The 15,861-nt window shown below is 38.9% G+C and overlaps 1 non-coding gene across 1 annotated transcript; it reads left to right on the top strand.

Moving 5' to 3' along the window:
• The first annotated feature begins 15,429 nt into the window (after positions 1–15,429).
• LOC129645152 (small nucleolar RNA SNORA68) lies at positions 15,430–15,566 on the top strand. Its single transcript, XR_008711240.1, has one exon. It is a non-coding gene; the product is annotated as a small nucleolar RNA SNORA68 (small nucleolar RNA).
• The last annotated feature ends 295 nt before the right edge of the window (positions 15,567–15,861 follow it).

Raw genomic sequence — 15,861 nt, 5'->3', positions numbered from 1 at the left:
TTGTGCCCATCTTTGCATGAAATGTTCCCTTGGTATCTCTAATTTTCTTGAAGGGATCTCTAGTCTTTCCCATTCTATCCTTTTCCTCTATTTCTTTGCACTGATCACTGAGGAAGGCTTTCTTATCTCTCCTTGCTATGCTTTGGAATTCTGTATTCAAATGGGTATATCTTTCCTTTTCTCTTTTGCTTTTTGCTTCCCTTCTTTTCACAGCTATTTATAAGGCCTCCCCAGACAGCCATTTTGCTTTTTTGCTTTTTTTTTTTCTTGAGGATGGTCCTGATCCCTGCCTCCTGTACAATGTCATTAACCTCTCTTCATGACAAATGTCAATAAAATCTGGATTATTACTGTTAATATGACTCCATCTACAAAGTAGTAAATCTGGAAGATAATGGTTTTACCTAGTGGGAGATGATAATGAGACTTTGAATATTTCAGAATAATCTATAAGATATTTTCATGTAAATATTCCATGATTCTACCTTTCCATCTGGGCCAAAAACACAGAACTGTGTATATGTGAAGAAAATGTTCCTATTCCTGTGGGTTAAATATTATTAAGAAATATTGCTCTCTCAATCCCAAATTCCCAATTTATCCCTCACCACACCTCATTTCCCCTCTGGCAACCATAGGTTTGTTTTCTAAATCTGTGAACCTATTTCTGTTTTGTAAATACAAGTTCATTTGTATTATTTTGTTTAGATTCTGCATAAAAGTGGTATCATATGATATTTGTCTTTCTCTGACTTACTTCACTTAGTATGATAATCTCTAAGTCTATCCATGTTGCTGCAAATAGCATTATTTCATTCTTTTTAATGGCTGAGTAATATTCCATCATATATATATACACCACATCTTATTTATCCATTATTCTATTGATGAACATTTAGGTTGCTTACATGTATTGGCTGTTGTAAACAGCACTGCAACAAATACTGGTGTGACACTCTACTATATTTAAAATAGACAACCAACAAGGACCCACTGTATAGCACAGTGACTCCACTAAATATTCTGTAATAAACTAAATGGGAAAAGAATTTGAAAAAAGAATAAATACATGTATAGCTGGTAAATAATCAGCCTGCAATGCAGGAGACCATGGTTTGATTCCTGGATCAGGAAGATCCACTAGAGAAGGGATAGGCTACCCACTCCAATATTCTTGGGCTTCTCTGGTGCCTCAGCTGGTAAAGAATTTGCCTACAATGCGGGAGAACTAGATTCAATCCCTGGAGGATTGGAATCCCTGGAACTAGGAAGATCCCTGGAGAAGGGAAATGCTACCCATTCCAGTATTCTGGCCTGGAGAATTCCATGGACTGTATAGTCCATGGGGTCACAAAGAGTCAGATATGACTGAGTGATTTTCACGTTCATATATGTATATATAACTGAATCACTTTGCTGTACACTTGAAACTAACACAACATTGTTAATCAACTATACTCCAATATAAAATAAAAATAAATAAATAAAATATGACACAAATGAACCTATCTATAAACAGAAGCAGACTCACAGGACGTAGAGAACAGATTTGTGATTGCCAAAAAGGAGGAGGGCTGGGGAGGAATGCACTGGGAGTTTGGGATAAACAAATGCAAACTAGTATATACATGTATAACTGAATTATTTGCTCTATATCAGAAACTAACACAACATTGTAAGTCAGCCATACTTCAATAAGACAAATTAAAATTTTAAAATGAACTGTTGCTATATAATCACTTAAAAACAACCTCATCAATGTATTAAAAAAAACAAGAGGAGAAAAACACATCATAGAAAACAACTGAGTTAGTGTAGTAGCTTTATAGTAATTTTTTTCTTTTTTCCATATTTTTTCAACTTTTATAATCATATATATATATATAGGTTTCATTTTGAAAAAGGAAGCTAACAGATACCTTTCTGGAGAATTAGCACAATGTATTTTCCTAATTGGGCTTCCTAGGTGGTGTGAGTGGTGAAGAACCCATCTGCCAATGCAAGAGACATAAGAGGTGAATGTTCAATCTGGGTCAGGAAGATCCCCTGGAGTAGGAAATGGTAACCCATTCCAGGATTTCTTGTCTGGAAAATTCCATGGACAGAGGAGTTGCAAAGAGTCAGACATGACTGAAGCGACTTAGCGCACACATTCATTTTCCTAATTGAAGCTCCATATATGTATTTATGAATATATTTTTTTCTAATTAAAAAAGTAACGCATTATCATTACTAAGAAGTATTCCAAAATTACAGAAATACATAATGTAGAATGTGAAAGCCCAAGGGTAACACTGAAATTCTAATACCTATTTTAAAATCTAATTTGATCCATAATACCACTATTAAATTTTGTTAATCTAATGAACTGACTTCTGAATTATTGGATACAATCAGACTGGTACAGGTACCCTTTCCTCTGGGATATATTGAAAACAAAAATAGTTTTAAAAATATTACACAATGCCTCTCAAAAATGTTTTGACTTGATCTAGACTTTCTGTCCTAATCTTATCAACTCTAATGATTCAGGAAAAAACAAGAAATGCTCTTCTGAATTTAATTAAAACAAAGAAATTCTAATCTTTAAACATAAAATATCTTTAGTAGAGTATCTATTATTGTCTATATCCTGTTCTTTGTACACCTTTCCCTTATTAGTTTATAAGCTTCATGAGGAAGCTTAGTCATCATTGTATATCTCCCAGAGCTCTTAGTATGGCACCTTGTCCATAGAAAGCACTCAATAAATTACACTGAGCAATTTCAAAGTAAAAAGGAAACTAAAAATTTAAAGTCATTTGTTGTTGAGGAAGAAACAGTAGCAAGAGCCAAATGAGTACTTTGCATTTTGGAAAAGCAGGTTAAAAGTTCCCCCAAATTATGGGGGAGGGTGAAAGCAGGGAATTCCTTGAGTCTTTAAAATGAGTCTTAGGGACTTGCCTGGTGGTCTAGTAGCTAAGACTTCATGCTTCCAATGAAGGTTCGATCCCTGGTCAAGGAAATAGATTCCACAAGCCACAACTAAAAAAGGTTCTGTGTGAATCAACAAAAATCGAAGAACCCATGTGCTGCAGCTAAGATGAGATAAATAAATAAAAATAAATATTAAGCAATGAGCCTCAAAAAGAAAAGACCACACTTATTGTGGTACTGGTACTGAGCGGGTCCTTAAAAATTTTTATTAATGAAAGAGTGAGAAGTAATTTATCAAGATAGCTCAGTAGTAAACCTTAAAAGTTAAGATGTCACAAGTGATTCTGATGAAAAAAAAGAGATGACATCTCCAGAAATCTGTGTGCCTGCACATATGTCCTGTAGCCTCTACTTCTGGCCTTAGAATGGCTATCTTATCTTCCAGAACATGTTTTCTGACTTTCACAGTCTGGGTTTGGTATCCCCACCTTTGTGCTCCTTGGTTATAGTCATTCTTTCCACATCTTTGTAACTTCTTGCTTATCTGTATGATTTCTCTACTAGTTCATGAGCTCTTTGAAGGTGCTTTCTGGGTCATGACTTGGTATTGCCATCGTCTAACGTAGACCTGGACATTGCAGGTCGTCAATAGATATTCATCCACTAAGAGTGAATAAGTAAATGGTCAAACACTGGGAGGGCAAAAACAGAAACATGGAAGACAAATATATGGGGGGAATGAAAATGTAAAAGAAATATCAGGCAATATATACTTTCATATGTTTCAAGCTAACAGCAACAAAGGTTTGAGGCAAGAAGTACATGGCAGGATTAGGAGATGGAGATGTTTTTGGCCCAAAAGAACAAAGTAGAGAAATTCCCTGGTGGTCCAGTGGTTAAAAGTCTGCCTGCCAGTTCAGGGGACATGGCTTTGATGCCTGTTGCAAGAAGATTCCACAAGCCTCAGGACAACTAAGCCGGTGCACCCCAACTACTGAAGCCTGTGCACCTGGAGCCCATGCTCTGAAACGAGAGAAGCCACCGCAATGAGAAGTCCAAGCTCCGCAACTAGAGAGTAGCCCCCACCTGCTGAAACTAGAGAAAGTCTGCGCACGATGATGAAGACCCAGAACAGCCAAAAATAAATACAATTAAATGAAAAAAAAGAACAAAGCAGAGAGAAAGAGACACACTAATGGGACAAAAATTGAAGTTAGACAAAGACAGAGAGAAAGCAGAATAACTGAAGTGGTATATAAAAGAGAAACATGTAAATAAACCAAACCTCAAATATTAATAGAGAAATATGAGTAGTAGGGAAGTAGGAAGTAGTGTGTGTGTGTGTGTGTGTTAGTCACTTGGCTGTGTCTGACTCTTTGCGACCCCATATACTATAGCCCACCAGACTCCTCTGTCCATGGGATTCTCCAGGCAAGAATACTGAAGTCAATCCATTCCTTTCTCTGGGGGATCTTCCCGACCCAGGGATCAAACCCAAGTCTCCCACATTGCAGGCAGATTTTTTTTTTTACTGTCTGAGCCACCCAAGAAGACTGAAGGAAGTCCAGATAGAGTAGTAGGGAATAAGGGTAACTAGATAATTTAAATCTAGGTAGAACACATCCAGGTCTAGATGAACTTTATTCTTTGGTTGGAATAATGACTTCTGTAAGTGACTATAGGAAGCACTTTGGTAATGTTTAAAAAATATTGGAGAGAAATGCCAGAATACAACTAAAGACTTTTATATCTTTGTGGAAAAGATGTAGAAATATGTACCAGATGATAATACGTGTAGTTACACTAGCAGGCATCTGAAAATCAAAGATAGCCATTTGTTGGATTGGGAACACCTTAGCACAAGGCTCTGGTGACATGTTACAAGGCATTACTGTCTACTTTATCTTTTTTTTATTTATATTTCTTAAGTCAATAATTTGAATGAATAGAGTTTTATTGTTCATTGTCGCTGTTCAGTCACTCAGTCTTGTCTGACTCTTTGCAACCCCATGGACTGTAGCACATCAGGCTTCCCTGTCCTTTGCTATATTCCAGAGTTTGCTCAAATTCACGTCCATTGAGTCAGTTATGCTATCTAGCCACGTCTTTCTCCTGTTGCCTTTGATCTTTCCTAGCATCAGAGTCTATTCCAGTGAGTTGGCTCTTCCCATCAGGTGGCCAAAGTATTGGAGCTTCAGCTTCAGCATCAGTCCTTTCAATGAATGTTCAGGGTTGATTTTCTTTAGGATTCATTGGTTTGAGCTCCTTTCAATCCAAGGGACTCTCAAGAGTCTTCTCCAGCACCGCAATTCCAAAGCATCAGTTCTTTGGTGCTCACCCTTATGATCCAACTCTCACATCTGTACATGACAGTGGAAAAACCATCGCTTTGACTAGATAGACCTTTGTTAGCAAAGTGATGTCTCTGCTTTTTAACATGTTGCCTAGGGTTGTCGTTGCTTTCCTTCCGAGGAACAACTGTCTTTTAATTACATGGCTACAGTCACTGTCTGCAGTGAATTTTGAGTTCAAGAAAGTAAAATCTGTCACTGCTTCTAGTTTTCCCCTTTTTATTTGCCATGAAGTGATAGGACTGGATACCATGATCTTAGTTTTTAAAAATGTTTTTTATGACTGAATAAAAAAAATGCTGTATATGAACCTTTAGGGAAAATAGAAATCATGTATTTTAATAGGCTCAAGGAAATAATAATAAACAGGCATTATGATTTGATAGGAAATAGGAAAATTTCCTATCAAATAGGAAAAGGAGTACATCAAGGCTGTATATTGTCACCCTGTTTATTTAACTTATATATAGAGTACATCATGAGAAACGCTGGACTAGAAGAAACACAAGTTGGAATCAAGATTGCCAGGAGAAATATCAATAACCTCAGATATGCAGATGACACCACCCTTATGGCAGAAAGTGAAGAGGAACTAAAAAGCCTCTTGATGAAGGTGAAAGTGGAGAGTGAAAAAGTTGGCTTAAAGCTCAACATTCAGAAAATGAAGATCATGGCATCCGGTCCCATCACTTCATGGGAAATAGATGGGGAAACAGTGGAAACAGTGTCAGATTTTATTTTGGGGGGCTCCAAAATCACTACAGATGGTGACTGCAGCCATGAAATTAAAAGACGCTTAGTCTTTGGAAGGGAAGTTATGACCAACCTAGATAGCATATTCAAAAGCAGAGACATTACTTTGCCAACAAAGGTCTGTCTAGTCAAGGCTATGGTTTTTCCTGTGGTCATGTATGGATGTGAGAGTTGGACTGTGAAGAAAGCTGAGCCCCGAAGAATTGATGCTTTTGAACTGTGGTGTTGGAGAAGACTCTTGAGAGTCCCTTGGACTGCAAGGAGATCCAACCAGTCCATTCTGAAGGAGATCAGCCCTGGGATTTCTTTGGAAGGAATGATGCTAAAGCTGAAACTCCAGTACTTTGGCCACCTCATGCAAAGAGTTGACTCATTGGAAAAGACTCTGATGCTGGGAGGGATTGGGGGCAGGAGGAGAAGGGGACGACAGAGGATGAGATGGCTGGATGGCATCACTGACTCGATGGACGTGAGTCTGAGTGAACTCCGGGAGTCGGTGATGGACAGGGAGGCCTGGCATGCTGGGATTCATGGGGTCACAAAGAGTCGGACACGACTGAGCAACTGATCTGATCTGATGATTTGATATGAAAATGGATATGCACATAAATATAGTTCATAGAAAGTAAAATGTACCAAGAGTAGTGATATATTATTATTTTAGGCTGCATAGTTTCTTTGGAGACATTATCATAAGCACCAAAACCTTGGGAGTGTGGGATGGACATGTACACACTGCTATATTTAAAATGGATAACCAACAAGGACCTACTGTATAGCACAAAGAACTCTACTCAATATTTTGTAACAACCTGAATGGGAAAAGAATTTGAAAAATAATATATATATATATGTATAAGTTAATCAGCTTACTATATACTTGAAACTAACAAGACATTGTTGATCTACACCAATATAAAAAAAAAATAATAAAGTCATTGTATCAGTCACTTCCATAGCTTCAATTGACCAATGTTGATTTATGGTTCATTTAAATGCCCATTTCATTAAAAAAAAAAAAGAATACTACTTTTCAATATTTCTCTTGACCACCAAAAACATCATCCAACAGAAGAAAAATTGTGATCTCTCAGAAGAGACTTTATTGTACAAAATTATACTGAAATTATTTTTTCTTAAAATGGGAGCACATCGTTGCATGAACTTTTCTACACTGGTTTTAAAAACACACACACACACACATCATCGCCACCAGCAGCAACAAAAATTTTCCAAGCAATGATCTGTAGTCTGGACAATTCTTGGTTAACATCTTAAAGTTGTGTGCTAGGACGCCTGAACTGCTGGGGGGGAGAATGTTTGGTATTTAGCGTGAAAGTCCTGGCTGTTTCTTAGAGGAACATGTGTTTGGTTTTGATTTCAGTTTAATTTGATTCAGTGGCTAGAAACACAACTGCTGAACCAACAGTCAACGCGAACGTGTCTTTCAGTTGAGAGAGGGTTGGGATTAGGCTCAGGTCTTGGGAAAAGGGTTAAGAGGTGGCTTTCCATGATCTGGGAAGTTCATTGGCAAGGGCTAAAATGCTGGCTGGCAAAGACGGGAATATGATCTTAAACAAACCTGTGGGGAAGAAAAATATTTGAAAACATTCTTCTGGCCTTTGGTTTCTCCCATCCCCCTTTCTTCTAAGAAATCTGGATGCATGGATTTTAAATTGTATCTTTATTTTTAAATGTATCTTTATTTTTTAAATAAAAACTTATTTTTAAAATTAAAAAATAATTTTAATTTTTCTGTGCTTTTATTATCTTCATTCTTACACCCTGGATCTGAATAGGAGATTTTAAGTGAATAACATTATGAGCTGTTCTGTGTCATGGTTAAGAATGCAAGATTTGCCAAAGGCAGCAAGGGTGTGAATCTTATTTTGCCACTTTATTCAATGAAGAGGCACTTTTCCAGGCAGTGGGAATGTAGCAGTCAACAAAACAGACAACAATCCCTACCATCACAAACCGTGCCTAGTAGCTTTAGGACATTAACTACAATGTGACTCAGTGTCCTTCCCCAGGGATTACAAAGGCATCTTGCTTGCTTGCTAAGTCGCTTCAGTCACGTCTGACTCTTTTGCGACCCCATGGACTGTAGCCTGCCAGGCTCCTCTGTCCATGGGATTTTCCAGGCAAGAATACTGGAGTGGGTTGCCATGCCCTTCTCCGGGGGATCTTCCCGACCCAGGGATTGAACTTGGGTCTCCTGCATTGGAGGCAGATTCTTTACCGTCTAAGCTCCCAGGGAAGCCCATAAAGGCACCTACTTCTGGGCATGTCTGAGGTGTTAACTGAGTTGATTTGCATAAAATGCTTAGAACAGAGTTTAGCACATAGAAAGCATTGAATAAATGTTAGCTACTACATTTAAGACTTTTGTTTTTATTGATGTTAACTTGTTTTATTGTGAAGCCTAACACACACGATGGATCCCTGGAAGCTCCTGTACCAAGCCTTTTTCTCAGGTTCTGCTTTCAGGGGAACCCAAACTTTGACACAGCTGTTCATTGATGATGTGTATTGCCCGTACCTTCTCCCACTCTGTGGCTTGCATTTTCATTATTTTTAGGAGATTTTGATGAAAAATTCTTAACTTTAATCTAGATCAGTTTCTCAATCTTAGGTGTTTTTTTGTTGTTGTTCTGGTCATGAAATCCTTCACTACCCCAATACCATGAAAACATTTTTCTATATTTTCTTCCAAAAGTTTAATTTTTCAAACTCTCACATGTAGAGTTATGGCCCATCTGGAATTGATTTTGTATTTGATGAGTGGTGAAGGAAGTTTTCTTATTTTTTACAAAGAGTATCTAGTTGACTGTGGTAGGCAGAATGAGGACCCCACAAAGATGTCCTGGTCCTGATCCCTGGAGCCTCATAATATGTTACCTTCTGCTGCAAAGAGAACCTTGCAGATGTGACTCTGGGATGACCAGTTTATCCTGTATTATCTGACTGAGCCCAACCCAACCAAATAGAGCTCTAAAATAGAATCTTTCCAGGCTGCGGTCAAAGGGAAATTTAATTAGGGAAGAACAAGCCAGAGAGATGCAACACTGTCGATCTTGAAGATTGAGGAAACAGGCCACAAGCCAATGTAGAATAGGGAATGTGGGCAGTTTTGCTGCTGCTGCTGCTAAGTCACTTCAGTCGCGTCCGACTCTTAGCGACCCCATGGACTGCAGCCTACCAGGCTCCCCCGTCCCTGGGATTCTCCAGTGGTTTTAGAAATCTGGAAATGGCAAGGAAATTAATTCCCTCCTAGAGCCTCCAGAAAAGAACGTTTCTGCCAATCGTTTATTTTATCTTAGTGAGGTTTATGTTGGAACGCTGACTTAAATAACGGTAAGATAATAAATGTGTTGCTTTAAGCCATTAAGTTTGTGGTTATTTGTTATAGCAGCTACAGAAAATTTACACATCAATCCAGCACTATTTATTGAAAAGACTGTCTTTTACCCACTTCTCTGTAGCTCCACTTTTGTCATGATTGTGTATCCATCTATTCACTGCCTGTTTCTACATGTTCTCTTCTGTTTTAGTGGGCTTTTGGTCCATTTTTTGTGCCAGTATTGCACAAAATTTGTATTCACTGGGACAGACCCTGATGCCAGGAAAGATTGAGGGTAGCAGGAGAAGTGGGCAACAGAGGACAAGATGGTTGAATAGCATCACCGACTCAATGGGTGTGAGTTTGAGCAAACTCCAGGAGATAGTGAAGGACAAGGGAGCCTGGCATGCTGTAGTCCATGGGGTTTCGACTAAGAGTCAGATATGACTTAGCAACTGAACAACAACAAATTGTACTCCTTTAACTTCTATAAGATTTTAATATTTTAAGTAGTTCTGTTAACTAATTCTCAGAGCAAAATTTCCCATGATTTAAAAAAATTAATTTATTTGGCTACACTGGGTCTCAGTTGTGGCACACGAGATCTTCTTTGTGGCAGGTTCTTTTTTTCAGTTGTGGCGTGTGAACTTAGTTGCAGATGTGGCGTCTAGTTTGGGACAAAGGATCAAACTTGAGCTGCCTGCTTTGGAAGTGTGACGCCTTAGCCTCTGGATGACCAGGGAAGTCCTTCCCATGATGTTCTTTAACATCAGTTTGTCTTTCCTTACCTCTACATTTCACTATAAATTACAAAACCACTTGTCAATTTCAGAAAAGGCAATAACAAAAATTCATTGGGATTTTGATCAGTATTGCACCTGCTCCATAGATTAACCTAGGAACTTGACCAGTTTATAATACGGGCATTTAAAACATCTGTGGTATACGACAGAGGATGAGATGGTTGGATGGCATCACTGACTCGATGGACATGAGTTTGAGTAAACTCCTGGAGATGGTGAAGGATAGGGAAGCCTGGCATGCTTCAGTCCATGGGATCACAAAGAGTTGGACATAACTGAACGACTGAACAACAATTTTTCCTAATAATCCTAATAGTTTTCTGCAAAGATGCCTTGCATATCTTTTGGTAGATTTATTCATGTGTTTAATTTTATTTTAAATGTCATATTTTAAATATTTTGGGGTTCTTTTGGCTAACGTTACAATTGATTTTTGAATACTATAACACAGTCTTGTACATTGACTTTTCCTGTAGCTTTGCTAATACACTCATTGATTCTAAAATTTAACTGTACTTCCTTTTGGAATTTTACATATGCAGCCATATGACCTGTGACTAATAGTAATTTTAGTTCTTTTCCTGCCCTTATAACTTAGATTTATTTATTTATTTTTTTGCATTATTCTGTAGCTGGAACCTTTAATACAGTGCTGAATAAAAATGGGGGAAAGCAGGCATTTATCTTGTTCTTAATATTCAAGAAAAGCTTTCAATATTTTCCCCAAAATTATGTTTGTTATATGCTTTTTAGAACTACTGTTGATCAGAATTGGAAGTTCTCACCTATTACTAGATTTTTAGGAGAAGTTTCTTCAATTAAGCTTTTCTTTTGAGGTAATTTGTAGATTAACACACAGTTGTAAGAAATAATACTGAGAAAGTCTGTACCATCTACTCAGTTTCTTCCCATGGTACCATCTTGCAGACGTATAGTGTAATGTTACAATCAGGACCTTGACATTACAATCCCACAATCTTATTCAGACTTCTCCCATTTTACTAATAGTGAAAGTGAAGTCGCTCAGTCACTCAGTCGTGTCCGACTCTTTGCCACCCCGTGGACTGTAGCCCACCAGGCTCCTCCATCCATGGGATTCTCCAGGCAAGAGCTCTGGAGTGGGTTGCCATTTCCTTCTCCATTTTACTTATACACTCATGTGTATTTAGTTCTATGTGATTCCATCACATGTAAGTTGACCATAGTCAAAATACAGAACATTTTCATCACCACAAAGATTGCTCATGTGGCCCTTTTGTATGCACATCTCTTTCCCTAACTCCTATGAAGCACTAATCTGTTCTTAATTTCTAAAATTTCATCTTTAAACATTTTATACAAATCAAATAAATCATGTAGTATGCAATCTTCAGGAACTGGCTTTTTTTTTTTCACTCAGTATAATTCCGTGGAGATTCATCCAAGTTGTTTCACAGATAAGGAGTTCATTCTTTTTTACTGCTTTCCTTAGTATGGATATATCACACTTTGTGCAAACATTCACCCATTGAAAGACATCTGGGTTGTTTCAGTTTGGGGCTATACAAATAAAGCAGCTCTGGAAATTTATGTATAGATTTTTGTGTGAATGTAAGTTTTCACTTCTCCAGGATAAATGTCCATGACTGCAAATTGCTGTGTTGTATGGTGGTTTCATGTTCAGTTTTATAAGGAAGTGCTGAACTGTTTCCCAGTGTGGCTATACCACAGAGGTTTTTAAACCACGAATAAATGGTGAAGTTTATCAAATGCCTTTATCATCGCCTGTTTAGTTCTATGTTTTTTTTTTTTTTTTTCTTCTCTTTATTCTGTTACAATGGTGAACTACATCGGTTAACCTTTGATTTAAAGGAAACATTCTCAACTGAGTTTTGTTTGTCCTCCTTTTTCTAGTCCCTTCAGGTATATGTTTAGATTGTTTGAGATTTTTATTTCCTTAGGGAAGGGTTGTATTGCTATCACCTTCCCTCCTGGCACTGCTTTGCTGCATCCCACAGATTTTTGGATCATTGTTTTCATTTTCATGTCTCCAGGTGTTTTTTTTTTTTTAATTTCCTCTTTGATTTCTGCATTGATCCATTGGTTGGTTGTGTGTTCTCAGTCATTCAGTAGCATCTGACTCTGTGACCCTGTGAATCAGTTTTCATGCCCACCAGTTTTCTCTGTCCATGGAATTTTTTCAGGCAAAATTACTGGAGCAGCTTGCCATTGCCTTCTCCAGGGGATCTTTCTGATCCAGGGATTAAACCCATGTCTCCTGAGTCTCCTGCATTGGCAGGCAGATTCTTTACCTCTACATCATATGGGAAGCCCCAATGGTTATGTAGTAGCATATTATTTGGCCTCTGTGTGTTTGTGGTTTTCCACATTTTTTTTCCCTTGTAGTTGATTTCTAGTCCTATATTGTTGTTGGAAATGATGCTTGATATAGTTTCAGTCTTCTTAAATTCACTGAGATGGGTTTTGTGGTCGAACATACCACATATATGTATATAAAACCCCCACTGGCCTTCCAAGCCAACTGTTTTGGTGGCTTATCCTCCCAGTGTAGGATTCTTTAGGCCTAGAGCTCTGTATTGGGCTCAGACTCCTAGCTCCTTGGGGAGAATGTCTGCAATTATCTGTTTGTGAGTCATCTACCTGGCAATGTGGGTCTCACGTATCTCACTTCTCTGCCCCTCTTACCCGTCTTTATTGTAGTGTTCTTCTTCATATCTTCAGCTGTAGAAGATCTTCTCAGCTAGTCTTCACATCCTTCTCATTAATAGTTGCTCTGTAAATAGTTGTAATTTTGATATGCCTGTGGGAGGTGAGCTTAGGCTCTTCCTACTCCACAATCTCAGCTGCCTAACTGTATATTTTAAATGGTGAATTGCATAATATGTGAATTATAGCTCAATAAAGCTACTATTTATATATAAAAAATACAAGTTATGAAGTATGTCATGGGCTTTCCTGGTGGCTCAGCAGTAAACAATCCACCTGTCAATGCAAGACATGTGGGTTCAGTCCCTGGGTCAGGAAGATCCTCTGGAGAAGGAAATGGCAACCCACTCCAGTATTCTTGCCTGGGAAATCCCATGGACAGAGGAGCCTGGTGGGCTACAGTCCATGAGGTCTCAAAGAGCCAGACATGACTGAGCATGCATGCATGCATGGGATACACTCATTTCCTGGATAAGTTTTTGAGTATTCTGATTTTCTCACAGTCTCAAACATTTGGTTATAACTTTAGGGTTAAATTTTTCTCTTAGTAAGCTTTAGGGAGAATCAGTTCGTTCCAAATATTTTCATATGGTTAATGGCAAATTCACTTCCTTTACCTTTTAAAATATGATGTGAAAATTAAGGGGCTGAATAAAAAATAATATCCACTGATAAATGCTCAAGTTGTATTTAATATATCTGTGCACCTACATCATCATCTATCAAGAAAACATTATTTTTTTCACAAGTGTTTCTTAGCAAATGACTACTCTGGGGAGCCCTCATAAAACCAAATAACTATGAACTCTCTGGGACTCATTTTTGTCCTCTGTAAAATGGAAGAACTTGTTTAATCATGACTTTCAGACTTTGCTCCTTTAAGTCCTGGGTGTTCAAAGAATTAATTCACAAAATAGGGTGTTGGAGATGTGACAAAAATAGGGGCATTGCCCAGCCAGAAATCCCTTTCAATAAAAGCAGCTCTGCTTTCTGTTCACATATTATTTGAACTTCTTCACCGGATTTCATCTGAAGGGATCAGATACTAAAACGAACTTGAAAACCATTGGATTAGATTCTTTCTAGCTCTAAGCAGTCTAAGATTGATTCTGCAGTCTTAACGGAGGGAAGAGTTGTTTTATCTTTTTATATTTCGTGTGTTTTCAGAGACTCAGAAACAGATATGTTTCTAAGGAACTAAGTGACTAGGTACATGGGTGATACATGAGACTTGGCTGAGGGAGCAAGTAGGAATTGATCTTGTTAGATGGGGCCCCAGGGATAGATTCTTTTCTCATAAAATCATTCATAGCCACTCCTCAGCAACTAGAGAAAAGACTCATGTATTGTAGCTATTTCCCCAAGCACTGTTGCCTCCGCTAATTTGATAACAGCAGAGCAGTGTTGGTGAATTCAAGGCAAAGCCAATGAGGAGACTGTGACTTCAATTTCCCCCTCCTCCTCCACCGCTTTCTCCTGCCCCCTCTGGCGGCTCCTCCCATTTTGGCTGGGGTGTGATAGAGCAGAACTGAAGTTTATTTTAATCTCTCTTAGGTCAGACACTTCAAAGCTGCCACAGTTCCTGGAAATCTACCCCAACCTCGACAGGCTCACCATTTGAGACACAGAATGTGGTCCTTTCACAGCCTCTGGTATGGTGGAAAGCAGTCCAGTTTTTCCTTGATGACTGCATAGCTAATGAGCTTTCACTGCAGGACTGGCTGCCTCAAAACTTAGGGAGGAATGCCTGCCAGGTTCTGTGTGCTCTATACTGTGTATAAAACATCGGGTAGGGTTGGCACAGAGTGCTTCATTACAAACTCCACTCTATTTTCACCTAAGAAGAAAAGATTTATAAGGTTCAAATTGTTAATACTAGAATCACTAATGTGGATAATTGCAATGCTTTCTGGAGACCGTTCTCTGGGCTGGAAAAGGAGAAGCCTTGCATCTACCCGAGTTCCCTCACCCATCTGCCTCCAGTGTAACCCATCACATTCCAACCCCCACTCTGCTTGCAGAGTAATCCATCTCAAATATAGACCTGATCATGCCATCTTCTGCCTCAATGCCTGAGATGACTTTCCATTGACTTCCGAATAAAGTAAAAACTGTTTGGCAGAACATACAAACACCAGCTTTATCCTGTACCTTTGGTTCTTCCCATTCTGTGGTCACTCTAGCTGGGGTCAGAACCTGAAGTTTTAGCCCAGCTGGGTAGAATGTTGAGAATATCTTCTTTTTTCTTTTAAAAATAGTCTTGTGTTGCTCAAGAGTAGTTCTCAAGTCTTCTTGCAACAATATCAATGTGCATCTTTATTAAAAAAAAAAAAAAAAACAACTTCTAAGCACCTAAACCTGAAAACTGCTGTTTCTTGTTTAGTCACTAAGTCGTGTCTGACTTTTTCACAATCCCAGGGACTGTAGCCCACCAGACTCCTCTGTCCATGGGATTTCCCAGGCAAGGATACTAGACACGGGTTGCCATTTCCTTTTCCAGGGGATCTTCCTGACCCAGGGATCCAATTAGAGTCTCCGGTATTGGCAGGTGGATTCTTTATTACTGAGCCACCAAGGAAGCCTGCTGTTCCTTATAGCTATAGTTTAAACAGAGGTGCTAGTACCAAGTGGATTTCATTGCCTTTGGGAGGCTCTGGCCTTGCCCCTCAAAATGAATTTGAAGGTTCTACAGCTCTGGTAGCCAGTGCCTGCTGCGGACACATGCTGTGGCCATTGGATCCCTGAGTGCCTTCTTCCCCTACACGTGATGGGAGGTTTGGGGGAATGTACACATGTACCGTGCCCTCACTCAATCCCTACAGACAGACATGTGGGTGCCTGAGCACAGTGATGGAGAAGGCAATGGCACCCCACTCCAGTACTCTTGCCTGGAAAATCCCATGGACGGAGGAGCCTGGTAGGCTGCAGACCATGGGGTCAGGAAGAGTTGGACATGACTGAGTGACTTCACTTTCACTTTTCACTTTCA

Source organism: Bubalus kerabau, chromosome 2 (genome assembly GCF_029407905.1).
Source record: "Bubalus kerabau isolate K-KA32 ecotype Philippines breed swamp buffalo chromosome 2, PCC_UOA_SB_1v2, whole genome shotgun sequence".
Taxonomy (NCBI): Eukaryota; Metazoa; Chordata; class Mammalia; order Artiodactyla; family Bovidae; genus Bubalus; species Bubalus kerabau.
Note: the sequence above shows the minus strand (reverse complement) of the source record. Positions and strands in the feature narration are given on the sequence as shown.